This window comes from Rattus norvegicus, chromosome 1 (assembly GCF_021556685.1).
Source record: "Rattus norvegicus strain SHRSP/BbbUtx chromosome 1, alternate assembly SHRSP_T2T, whole genome shotgun sequence".
In the NCBI taxonomy this organism is placed as follows: domain Eukaryota; kingdom Metazoa; phylum Chordata; class Mammalia; order Rodentia; family Muridae; genus Rattus; species Rattus norvegicus.
In genome coordinates, this window is record NC_141534.1 from 45918480 (window position 1) to 45931942 (window position 13463).

General features: G+C 44.9%; 1 protein-coding gene across 6 annotated transcripts in view; it reads left to right on the forward strand.

The window, feature by feature from the left end:
• Scaf8 (SR-related CTD-associated factor 8) overlaps positions 1 to 11655 on the forward strand; it is a 187811-nt gene extending 176156 nt beyond the window's left edge. For all 6 annotated transcript variants that reach the window (XR_015658432.1, XR_015658395.1, XR_015658390.1 and 3 more), the window contains 2 exons: positions 9215 to 9462; positions 11439 to 11655. The gene's annotated coding sequence lies outside the window, so the exon portion shown is untranslated. The remainder of the gene's footprint in view (positions 1 to 9214; positions 9463 to 11438) is intronic.
• The last annotated feature ends 1808 nt before the right edge of the window (positions 11656 to 13463 follow it).

The window sequence follows — 13463 nt, forward strand, 5'->3', positions numbered from 1 at the left end:
TCCTGTGAGGCTATGGGCCTCTTTAAGAAGTGAATTTTTTTTTTAACAGAAAATCCTGGTTTGGGGGCAAATGCCTATAATCTCAGCTCTTGGGAGGTTGGAGGAGAATTAGAAATGCTAGTTGTGACTACTCAGTGAGTTTGAGACCTTGCCTAAAACCCAACAAACAAAACCAAAGGGCCGCTTTGTCTATGCTCTCAACTCACGGCGCCTCCACATGGAGAGAAGAGAAGGTACGAGAGACTGACAGACCTCCTGAATTATCAGTAGGAGTATAGAAACCAGACCAGGGCCTGGGGTGGAGCTCTTGGCTACAGAGGTTTCACGGACCACGTACAGAGAAGAGCACCTCATGACTGCAGAAAAAGAGACTGGAATGATTTATCTACTAACCAAGGAACACCAAGAGTCAGCTGAAACTTCCAGAGGCCAAAAGAAATGCACAGCTCAGGCTGCCCCATGGAGCCTCAGTCAGAGCAAAACCAGTACCCAGGCATCACGCAGCTAGGCTTGCAGAGCCGAGGGGCAGTGTGGTCCTATTGTTGGCTACAGTTTATTCTGGAAGTCCTGGCAGACAATACAGTCTACTAGCTGTGAACAGACTGGCATGCTAAGTTTGGTTATGGAAAGGGACAATTACATTTGTGTGCTCACTCCCGTAATTTACATTAAGCTTGGGCTCTGTGCTTCAATTTTCCTTACAAGGCTCATGCATGTGACCTTCCAGCCCCCATGAGGCCTGCGCACAGTGTGATGACTTGTCTCTCTCCCTTTGGAGATTTCCCCAAATTGACATCCACTCTGACCTCCTCTCACCTCGTCACATGCATCTTGCAAGCGTCTGGAGCCATTTGCATAGCTAGTCTGGGCTTGGTGAAGCTAGCTGAAACTGGCTTGAGTCGAGATGTGTGCTAAGAAATAGATACATAAAATCATCATGTATACTTTGTGGAAGAAAAAAAATCCTCAGGCCGAGGTCTCAGTGGGAAGGGAACCGCTGAAATGACCCTGTGCAGTGGCGGAGTCTTCCCATGTGAACCACCATTTTCAGGGTCTGTCTGTCTGATCTCGTTATGGAAATCCTTCATTGCCAAATGTTCGTAGCTTCTGAGTGGGTCTGAGATTCCCATGGTCTGTTTCCTGCCTTTGGTGCTCTCAAGAAGATTGTCAGTTTTTCAATTAAAACACTAACAGTCCCCTGCCCCAGACCTAGAAGTCTCCAGCTAGAGCTAGAAGCTGTTTATTTTCTGATTTCCTGCCTGGGATCTAAAGGAAATTTGGAGGATGAACCCAAGAAGGACGAAGACAGTGTGTCAGTTTGTCCTTGGGCTAGCTAGATCATCACAATTACTTTATGCAGTAGTGGGGATTGAACCCAGGACCTCATGCATGCTAGCAAGCACTCTATCAACTGAACTACATCCTCAGTCCCATGACCTTTGTACTGATAGAACTATCAGATGGGAAAGTAAAAGTAATAGGGAACCTTTTGCAGAAGTCTAGGTATAGGAGACACTTGGGGTCGTGGGTTAAGGTTCTTCTGACCTTGAGCCTTCTGCTTGCTCAATTGTATGTTTACTTATTCTTACAAGCTGGTAGGCCCTCAGGCTAACTGTGAGCCTCTATGCTTGGGGACCCCCTCTGTACTTCGAGGATCCTTTTTATATCTTCAGTTATCACCCCCCTTTTGCTGTGTGGAAGAGAAGGATCTCTCCTCCATGACTTTCCTCACCATTGGGTGAACTTGGCCCATCCACAGTGCCTTGATCAAGTGCAGAGGACTGGAGTGCAGCCTCTGAGACCCACCAACTGCTTGTCAGGGATCATTAGGAACTGTGAGCTTCGGTGGTGTGATTTCTTAGTGAGTAGTTTTGGGTCAGAGTAGGGCTCCCTTTCATTCAACATAGGACTTTCTGGCTGGGGATGTGGCTCAGTGGTAGAAGGCCTGCTTAGCGGCTTCATCTATAGCACCTAAATAGATAAAAATAAACACGTCACCCTTTCTTGTTATGGAAAATTGTACTTGTATGGGGTGTGGCATACGTATATGGTCCCAAGCAGTTTAGGGGGCTGAGGCTGAAACACATGCAAGCCAAAAAGTTGGAAGTTAGTTTCTTTAAAAATAAGCAAACAGCAAAAACAAAGAAAGGAAAGTGTATTTCAATGAAATTTTGGGCTGAGATGTAGCACACATTAGTAGAATGATCGATTAGGAGACAGGGATCTCTGGGCTCCATCCCTGGTCATACATGCCTGTCATATTAGCACATGCAAGGTAGAGGCAGGAGAATCAGGAGTTTGAGGCCAATCTAGGCTACATGAGACCCTGACTTGGGGAAAAGAAACAGCTAGGTGTCTAATCCTAACACTTGGGATTCAAATGCAGGAGGATGAGGAGTTCATGACCATCTGCATAGTAGTGACTTGGAGGCTAGCCTGGGCTACATGGCACCCTGACTCAAAGAAACCAGACCAAACAAAATGAAACCTAATAAAACAAAACTTCACACCAAGTTTTCTATAATAAGTGATGAATTGGGCCAGACTTTTCGAGGAATTCACCATGGGATTAGCAGTTCTTTGTGGCCACTGCTAGCTGAGTATGCATTTGTGGGTACCAGATAAAGTGGTGTGGGATAAGAAAGAGAGGAGAGCAGCAGTTCCTGGTCCTGAGCATCAGCTTCCTCTCTCCCAGAGCTGCTCATCTGTTTAGAGTGGGCTGTTTGTCTGTCTTTAGTAGGGGATTTCATGTGGGAAACAAAACAGAAGTCTTATGAAACATTGAAGCATAGCCCAACCTCGTGAGGGAGCAGGGGTAGAGGTGGGAAGGATCATTTGAAAGACATGAAGAGTTAGCTATCAACTACATTTTCTGCTTTTTCTCTTTAGAACTGTCTCCTTAAGTTGCTGTTCTATGACTGTGAAGAGATACTATAACTAAGGCAACTTATAAAAGAAAGCATTTAACTGGGGGTTTGCTTACAGTTTCAGAGTGTCGATCTGTGACTATCATGGCCAGAAGTAAAGAGGCCTGGTCCTGGAGTAGGAACTGAGAGATTTAAATCCTGACTCACAAAGTTGGAGGCACTGTGTGTGTGTGTGTGTGTGTGTGTGTGTGTGTGTGTGTGTGTGTGTAGCTGGAAATGGTGGCGTGAGCTTTTGAAACCTCAAGGTCCACCCCCAGTGACAGCCTCCTCCAACAAGGCCATACCTCCTAATCCTTTCAAAAGAATTCCACCAACTGTGGGCTGTAGATGCTATGAAGGAAGAGCTGCAGTGGATAAGGAGCTCCCTGGAGACGGCCCACCATCTTGCTTAACTGCAGTGGGTGCATTCTTGTGAGGCACAGTACCAGAGACTTTGTCCTAGGATGGCTTCTTGATGCTGATGTGCGTTCTCAGGCTTGTCATTTCCAAACTCCTCCTTTATTTGGCTTGGTGTGAGTAGACACTGGGAGACCCTAACTGCCTATAGCCTGGTATGATTATTTCCTTAGTGATAGCCTACCCTATAGGGCAAATTTACTGCGTATCAACATGAAGGTGAACTTTCACGAATTAATGCTGTTTAGATGAATTAATGATTTTATAGGTTTCCTGATTTGATTAAAATAATTTTAGGAAGAAAATTTAAGGAGATGGTTTTGGTTGTTTTGCTAGAGAGATGTAATGGAGTTAGAATTAAGAATAGAATGTGTCCCTGCCTCACAGAATAGTAAGTAAAGACTGCATAGTAAGGAAAACAATCTTTATTAATTGCACTAAGAAGAGAAATAGACTTGGGACAGATCTGTGATCAAGGGAAAACATTCATTCTAGGTCAGGTCTGAGGATGAAGCCACTGGTGCACACTATGATAAAGCAAGGCACTGTGAAACTGTGCTTTGAACTCATAATGAGCTTACTGAATGAACACTGCTTTGAACTTACTATCAACATCCTATGTAACTCCCTTTTGTGTAACATTTTATCTATGAGCCAATTTTTTCTCACATGGAGAAGTTTTTGTCTAAAAAGGTATAAAAAGGCCAAGAGAAGAAAAAAAGTGTGGCCGTTGGTGGTCTGCTCCATCCACCATATGCATATATGCCATATGTGTATATGTGTATATATATGCATGTCTGTGTCTATATAGACAATATGTCTATATGTCTGCCTGTCTACATGTCTGTGAGTACATACATATGTAGGTATATGTGTATGTATATGAATATGCATGTACAGTTGTGAAATTGATGAAACAGGTGGTCAGGCCCTTCCAGAGTGTGTGTGTGTGTGTGTGCGGACACGCGTGTGCTCACGTATATAACTTTCTCTCCATCCTCTTCTTTCTCACCTGCCTCTTAAGAGTTAAGAGTTCACAGCTTTTTGCTGTCCCTTCCTGCTGGCCCTTGATAGTTAAGCTTTGCTCAGTCAGCAGTGCTGACCCTTCATGTCACCTGTACTGTTGAGGGGGGTGTGATTGGGGGATGGGAAGAGAAGAGAGCTGGATGGAGTGGGGAGTAGGAGGGGTGGGGATGGGGGTAGATCCTTGACTGCTAAGGCTGGAAGACTAAATTGCCAAAGTCACACTTCACTGCCTGCCTCAGTTAATCCTGTGGTGTCAAAGCTGACCTTTCACAGTGAGACAGACATTTAAATATATGAGCTTATAGGGGCCATTCTAATTCAAACGGTCACACTATTGTTAACACAGCACAATACAGTATCACCTTTCAGCCGGTTCCATGGAAAAGTATCCCGCTTACTGGGTGGTGGTGGTGCACACCTTTAACCACAGCACATGGGAGGCAGAGACCAGGGTTTCTCTGTGAGTTTGAAGCCAGCCTTGTCTACAAAGTGAGTTCCAGGACAGTCAGGGCTACACAAAAAATTCCTATTTCAAAAGTGTGTGTGGGTTAAAATTCTCCATTAGATTTTTAGTTTTTGTCACTTAAATAAAATTACAAATTACTTTGGATAAAAAGCAAATAATTACATCAAGGTTATTGTTCAAGATGTTATTGTCCAAACTTACAGCAATAAGATTTGTTAATTCAGGCAACAGTTGAGTCAATATGTATTTACGGTATGTGTGAAGGCATAACACTTAAATAGAGGATGGGTGGGCAAAACAGGAGATGTAGCTTAGACTTGCCCTTTATGCATGAAACCTTCGGCTCCATCCCTGGCAAGGTATAAGACAGGTTTGGTGCACCTTGGCAGTGCACTGTGGTCAGGCACATCTGTTATCCCAGCATTCAGAAGGTAGAGGTAGGAGGCTTAGAAATTCAAGGTCATTCTCCACTACATAGAGAGTAGGAGTCTGTAGTGGCTATTCCTGGTTGTCAACTTGACAATATCTGGAATGAACTACAATTCAGAAATGGAGGGTGCACACCTGTTACCCAGATCTTGAGGCTGGAAGACATACGTTTCTGACCTGGACCTTGACATGGAGATCTTGAGGCATAGTGGCCATGAAAAGCTTAGGCCCAGGCAAGGTAGTACATGCCTTTAATCCCAGGAGACTGAGACAAGGAGATCTCTGAGTTCAAGGTCAGCCTGGGACAAAGCAAGTCCCAGATCCAGGCATGGGGGTACACAGCATTAATTTGGGCCAAACCTTCTGCTGGGCCGCACCTTCTTCTCATTGGAAAAAGGAAGATTCCCTCTTTTTGCTACTTACATTGACTTGCCAGCATATCTGTTGGAACCTACTTCTACAGAAGACCAGCTGAAACAACCAGCCTTGGGGGACTGAACAAGATTCTTGGACTTCCCATTCACAGCTGACCATTGTTGTGCAGTTAGACTACAGACTGTAAGTCATTATAATAAATTCCCTCAATATAGAGAGATATTCCATAAGATCTGTGACTCTAGAGAACCCTGACTAATACAGAGGCCAACCTGAGCTACAAGAGAACTCCCCAAAACATAAAACAGTACACACACCCTGAAAGGATGATAATGGTAATAGCTTTAACCTATTAAACAAGTCATGTAAGTCTGTTTGTACTGATGTGCAGATGTGTTTATTACTTGATACCGTAAGGTTTTTTCTTCCTTTTAAAGTGCATTAAGAATAGACAATTACATAAAACAAAGGCAAATTTGGTTTTAGCACCTTTAATTTCTTACCCTTGAAACTCGAGCTTCCAAATTATATATCTTCACCAAACAACAAATGAACCTTTCACAGGGGTCACCTAAGACTGTCAGAAAGCACATATATTTACATTACGATTCATAATAATAGCAAACTTATAGTTATGAAGTAGCAACGGAAATAATGTTGTGGTTGGGGGTCACCACAACATGAGGAACTGTATTAAAGGGTCACGCATTAGGAAGGTGGAGAAACATTGTTTTAGACACTTTTGGAGGACTTTCATGACAATGCCTGTCCATCCACTTACCAACATTCCGGAACAGATTCCATAACTCTCTTAGGTAAAGACTGCTAATTCTAACATTGTTGTCAAAGTCCACTCTGTACATGGCATAGCTTTTTAAAGTTACTTCCTCTCGAAGTATCCCATTTGTACACACGATGGCCCTGTGCCAACAACACTCAACTCCAACTCCACTGATCTTAGCGGGTGAGCAGAAGTCTGTTTTCCTCCCTTGCTGTTAGCTTTCAGAAATGTGCTGCCCAAGCTCCAGAACTTTCAACAACCAAAAGAAGCAATGTTTCTGTAGTGGAAGTCTAGAAGGTTGCACTGCCGGGCAGGAATGACTGATCTTAAGAGTGGGTTGGGGGGTAGAGGGATAAAAGGAGCTTGAGGCGAGTCCAACCAGAAGAAGGCTTCAATGAAGTCCAAGCGCCATGGGGACCACAAATTAGAAGGGTAGACCTCAGGGCTATGAAGGAAAAGTTGTGAAGAAAGGTGTATTAGCCAGGGTTCATTAAAGGAATAGAAATGATTATATATGTGTATACACACACACACACACACACACACACACACACACATATATATACATATATATATACACACATACACACAAAAATATACATACACACAAATGTATGAGATCTATTAGAATGCCTTACAGGCTGTGGTCCAGATAGTCCAACAATGACTCTCTGCCAATAGAAGGTCTAAGAATTCAGTCATGAGGCTGGATGTCTCAGCTGGTTTTTAGTATACACTTGAATCCTGAAGAAGTAGACTCTAATGCCAGTAAAGGAGTGGAGGAACAGAGGCAAAGAAAGCAAGCTTCCTTCTTTCACTTCCTTTAGAAAGGCTGCCAGCAAAAGGTGTTGAATTAACGTTGTGAATTAAAAGTCGGCCTTCCCATTTCTAGGCATTCAATTACGAAAAATGTCCTTACAGGTGAGCCCAGCCACTTGAGTTTTACTTAATTCCAGATGTAGCTGGGTCGACACCCAAGAATAGCTGGCACAAAGGGTGTGCTCACACTGAATCGGCTCTGCGTTTCCCTGAGAGTCTGTGAGTTCAGCACATCTTGGGATGGGGCCCGTGAAATTAACCGTTACAGCCAGGTGGGGAGCAAATGTTGCTAGCAGTGTTGGCACAGGTATTTGGTGGTTTGGTTTTGAGGCATGAAGTCCTGTACCCCAGGCTGGCCCTCAATTCATTGTGGGGCTAAGGCTAACTTCAAACTTCTAATCCCACTGCCTTCGTCTTCCAAATGCTGAGATTACAAGTATGCGTTGCCACATCTTCACCATGAGGAGCTGAGAATCAAATTCAAGGCTTCATGCATGTTAGGCACATATTACCAGCTAAGCTACATGTTGGCCCACATATTTAGACTGAGTTTTGATTAGGGAATATTAACTTTTACATTTTAAAAATGGTTTATGAGGATACTTTTATACATTATGAAAACTTGAACAAAGTCAATACGAGTTTCACTCGTTTAGACAATTGGTGGTGTAAGTGTTTCTAGAACTTCCATTTTGAGGGGTTAAGGATTCTAGTTTAAGTCTGTGCACTGCAGGGTATCTAAGTCTGAACATCCCAGAGGCCAGGACGATGTAAGGGTAATTCACACCGCTTCATTCAAAGCCTACTCATAAATAAAGTCACCGATACACCCTGTCTTAGTCAGGGTTTCTATCCCTGCACAAACATCATGACCAAGAAGCAAGCTGGGGAGGAAAGTGTTTATTCAGCTCACACTACCACATTGCTGTTCATCACCAAAGGAAGTCAGGACTGGAACTCAAGCAGGTCAGGAAGCAGGAGCTGATGCAGAGGCCATGGAGGGATGTTTCTTACTGGCTTGCTTCCCCTGGCTTGCTTAACTTGCTCTCTTATAAAACCCAAGATCACCAGCCCAGGGACAGCATCACCGACATTGGGCTGGGTCCTCCCACCTTGACCACTAGTTGAGAAAATGCCTTACAGCTGGGTCTCATGGAGGCATTTCCTCAACAGAGGCTCCTTTCTCTGTGATAACCGCAGCTTGTGTCAAGTTGACACACAATACTAACCAGTATACACCCCTACCATCCCAGTACTCTGAAGGCAGAAGGAAGAGGTTCATGAGTTCAAGTCCAGCCTGGGCTACGTATTGAGTTCCAGGTCAGCCTAGGCTACACAGTGAGGCTGTATCACCAAAACACAAATCCAAACAACATGAAGCCCCACCCACTCACTCTTTAACAACGACGTGCATTTTCCCAGCAGCTACTAAGATCTGTTGTTTCTCCTTTGAGATGCCCTGGGGATGCTCTCCAGTCAGGAATAGGGTAGGGATGGTAGTGGTCCTGGCTAGGGAGGATTCTCTGTGGCCGTAATAAGTCTGAGCCATTAATGGCCTAATGCCTCAGACATGTTCAACTTGTAGCCTTCGAGCCACATGAATGCAGCCCAATGCAAACCATAAATGTATTTGAAACACTGAGTTTTAATTTAAATTGACTGTAGAGTTTTGGAGCATGGGGCTTGCAGATGACAGTGTCCAGGTCTCTTCCTAGGATGGTGACATTACAGGGTGCTTTTCTTGTTGTCAATGGCCCATGAAGAATGTGTAAATGAGATGCTAGTGCCTTGACAGCTGGAAGGAGGGGAACTGCTAAATAAGTCCCAGAGAAAGAAGAGAGGACCTTTTCCGGGCGTGAATTCACAAACGCCTGGCTACACCACCCAGCTACACACCGTCTATACAGTTTGAGGGCAAGAGGAGGCAGAACAGACTTGGGACTAAAATCAGCTACTTTGAGACTCCAACTGAACTGTCATCTTTCTTTCTTGCAGGGACTAGAGACAGAGTCAAGTGAACCACCCAAGCCCTCTGAGTAGCCAGAAGAGGCCCATTGGCATCTGATCATTCATCATCAGAAGGGAGAGGTTGCTCTTCAGAGAGCTCAGCTTCTGCAGAGTCAGCTTGACCCACTGGCAGAGCTGCCCAGCTGTGGCCAACAGATGGCTGAACTGGAGTCAGTACAGCTCTTGCCCACTTCCTACGATCCCGGGGTCCTGGAAGGGAGGCTGCGTGTCAGCCTGTGAGTGTCCTTGGCATCAAGTGATGGAAAAGCACTTTGAAAAATGATTGACGGATTTAGAGTGTATGTGTGCATGTGCGTGGAGGTCAGGGAATTTTCTGGGTTTGTCCTCTCCCTCTACCATATGAGGCTTGGGGATTGAACTCCAGTTGTCACTCTTGGCAGCAATCACTTTTACCCACTGATCCATCTTGTCATCCCTGGAAAAACATATCTTAACAGAAGGAGCCGGCGAGGGGATCCCGGTGTCTTCTTCAATCAGAGTACGTTTGAGCTCCCAGGAGAAAGCAATTCAACTCAATCATTTCCTCTGGGCTTAACACTTGTGTGTGTGTGTGTGTGTGTGTGTGTGTGTGTGTGTGTGTGTGTGTGCTTTGTGTGTTGTCAATGTTCATGTGAGGCAGAGTGTTTACATGGCAGAAAGGTGCTGTGAGATGGAAGTGATGAAACAAAAAACCTGCTACTCGACCTTCCAAAAGGGAGCAAAGTGTTTTAAAGAAACTCTTTGGGTGGAGTTCAGGGAAGGACAGTCTGTGTGTTGATGATATCGGCTTAGTGTTCTGTGATCAGAACTTCCAACAAAATTCTGAACAGCAATAGAAAACATCTTGTTTGATTCCACTGCCCCCTGTGTGTTGTCTCTCTTCTTTCTCCCTTCCTTTCGATAGAATCTTGCGAATGCAGTCAAGACTGGCTTTAGACTCTCTATCCCTGATAGAGCACGTGAACCACCATGCTTGACCTTGGCTTGAACAAGTTATAGGAGCAAAATTTGTTGTCCAAATATTTCCAGGCACATTCTGTGTATCAGGAATTGTTCTGAGTTACTGGAGATTAAGAGCGCACACTGGCTTCCTCCTTCCCTAGAATCTGTGTACGTTAAGCACCAAGGGTCTGCAAAAGATGTCAGAGAGGTAGCTTGTGGTGGCATTGGTGCAATCTCCTTTAACTTTTAGCATAGATCCACTGAGTGGCTCCAGTGCCTTGACGGCTGTGACTTGAGGAGGTTGTCAAGAGAGTGGGGCAGTCTTTTGAAACCTTCATGATGTCCTTCCCTCTGCCGGGGTGGACATGGGAAGTTAGAACCAACAGCGGATGGTCTTGGCTGTGTGATGTACGCAAGCTGATGAACCCGTGGTGAAGATAGCACTACCTCAGCACCATTCCTTGCTTCTCTCTCCTCCCCAGCCCTTTCCCAGTACTCTTTGCTAACTCTCCTGAACTTTTTCTATTTCTCTTCATCCCATAGTGTTGACTTAGGGCCTAGCAGCCAGGTGAGGGCTAGGCATCGTGTCTATACATCTGTTATTTCCAAGTATACAAGTTCAACTGTGTCCTGAGCACTAGTGTGATCTAGTTTCCCAATAGTCTCCCAAGAAGATTCTTCTTGAATGTACCCTCCAGCTGACCACAGACACACACTTAAATCCTTTGGCAGGGCTGTCATCTGTTGATGGATTAATGTTGTGAGCTCATCATACCCCTGTAGGCTCATGTGTGTCTGATTGACTTTTGCAAGCTTCTCTTTCTTTGTCTCCTGTCACTCTGAACTTAGTCCCTTCCTTCAAAGTGTCTTAGCTGTTCCTTGACACTGCAGAGCCTCAGAGTCCTCTATCTGGACAGACCCACTCCTCAGTCAGTTCTTCAAAACTCACCTCAGGTTTAACAGTCCCAAGAAGACCCTCTCTAGGCCTGGGGTTCTGAGGATACCCCTCATGTACTGTTTGAGTCCTGGCATTTGCTAGCTCGATTTTCTACTGGGTTTTCTTCTCGTAACTAGAAGTCTCATGTGGCTAACACTACTTTGTATTGATTTAAATTTCTCTATGGCTTCTCTCTCTTAAACTCTGATTTGCATAGGATTGGGCTCAAACTCTGGTTACTCAGTGTGGTAGTCAACCATCACTGTTAGAATGACTAGATTTAGAATTTTCTAGACGACTCACTTCTGGGTGTGTCTGTGAATGTGTTTTCAGAGAGGCAGAGGAGAGAAGATTCACTGACAGCGGGCCAAGACTGAACAAACTGGAAAGAGACAGCTGGAGGACAGTCGTCCTTTCTAGATCTCTGTTTTCTGGTTCACAGAGATGTGAATACACTGCTTCCCACTTGTATTGCTAAAGCCATGAACAAGTCCACCCCATGGATTTCACCTTCAAACCATCATCCCAAATAAATCCATCCTATCTTAAATTGTTTCTTGTCATGTATTGGTCACAGCAACAAGAAAACTAATATATCTACCCACCCAGAAGGTGCTTTTAGAAGCAAGGAGGGAGATGCATCCATTTGGGTCATAGGTGTCATGTTTAATAAAAAAAGAAAACCAGGAATATGTTTGGTAGAGGTGTGGTATGGCGAGGTGGAAGGGGGTGCCTGCCTCTGTGGGCCCATGCTGAGGCATCCCTTCACCCTGAGAGACCAGGCACATAATGGAGATAGTATGGAATGGAGTTTATTTAGGACATGGGCAGTTGGGAAGGGAGTAGTAGAGACAGAGAAAGGCAGAGAGAGAGAGGGAGGGAGAAGAGAGAGAGAAGAGGAGAGAAGAGGGGAGGAGAGGAGAGGAGAGGAGAGGAGAGGAGAGGAGAGGGGAGGAGAGGAGAGGAGAGGAGAGGAGAGGAGAGGAGAAGAGAGAGAGGAGAGAGAAGAGAGAAGAGAGTAGAGGCAGGCCATGAAAACGTGAGGAGACGGGGAGGGAAATGGTGAGAGATGGGACAGAGAATAAGAGGTTGAGGAGGGGCAAACAGTCCCTTTTATAATGAATCAGGCATACCTGGCTGTTGCCAGGTAACTGTGGGGCAGAGCCTAGAAAGAATGCTAACAATAGGTACTTTTGTAAGTTTGTACAACAAACACATTACTTAAAAAATTGTTTACTTTATGTATATGAGTACACTGTAGCTGTCTTCAGACACACCAGAAAGGGTATCAGATCCCATTACAGATGGTTGTGAGCCACCATGTGGTTGCTGGGAATTGATCTCAGGACCTTTGGAAGAGCAGTCAGTGCTCTTAACCACTGAGCCATCTCTCCGGCCTGACACATTACTTTTATAATCGAAAATATGTGTTAATATATATTCATTTATTGTATGTTACATATACATGTACATACACATGGTGAGGTCACAGAACTCATGATGGTAGATCTCAGGTTAGGAGGGCTATTTTCTTCTCTCCTTCATATGGAGGGTCATTGGCTCTCTCCTCAGCTCCTTTCGTGTTTACATTTTTTAAAAGCTTATTTTTTACGTGTATGAGTGTTTGGTCTCTATGCTCTCTGAGGTCAGAGGAAGGAGTTTGATTCCCTGGATCTGAAGTTATAAATGGTTGTGACTGCTATGTGGGTGCTGGAAACCTGGCTGTATACAAACATAAGCATTCTTAACCACTGAGCAATCTCTACACACACACACACACACACACACACACACACACACACACACACCCTGCCCACTTAATTCCATATGCATTTGCTGTGATGATCCTCTACAGCTAGTCTCCCATTGGTTCCTTTATCTTGGGGGACCATAGTAGAACATCGGTGTAGACGGCTATCCTCAGTCTAACAGCCTAAGAGCTGCTGTGACCCCCCCCCCCCAGGTCAGGCCTGTTGACCGGGAGTGTTCCCTCACAGAAGGAGTGGGTGGAAAGGGTCTTTGGACCTTCACTTGAGATTCTAGTTACTCCCTCCTGTACCATCCAGCCAGCTGGAATTGAGAGTAGACTCGGTCTTGAGAGGTCCCAGAGTCTACAGGCATGGGAGGTTAACTGAGGGGGACTCTAAATATGCAGCTATGAGTAATCCACGTTGGGGTGGGGCTGCTTTGGGGGTCACCTACACTCACTCCTGTTCTGTAAGTAAGCCCAATAAACCCCTTGGTTCCCCAAGTTGGTTTTTGATGGAATCCCACTTCCGTTTGTCTGTGGTGCCATAAGGAATAGGTAGACTTCTCCCCAACGAACGTTTCCTACATCCACCACATCCATGGTCCCTT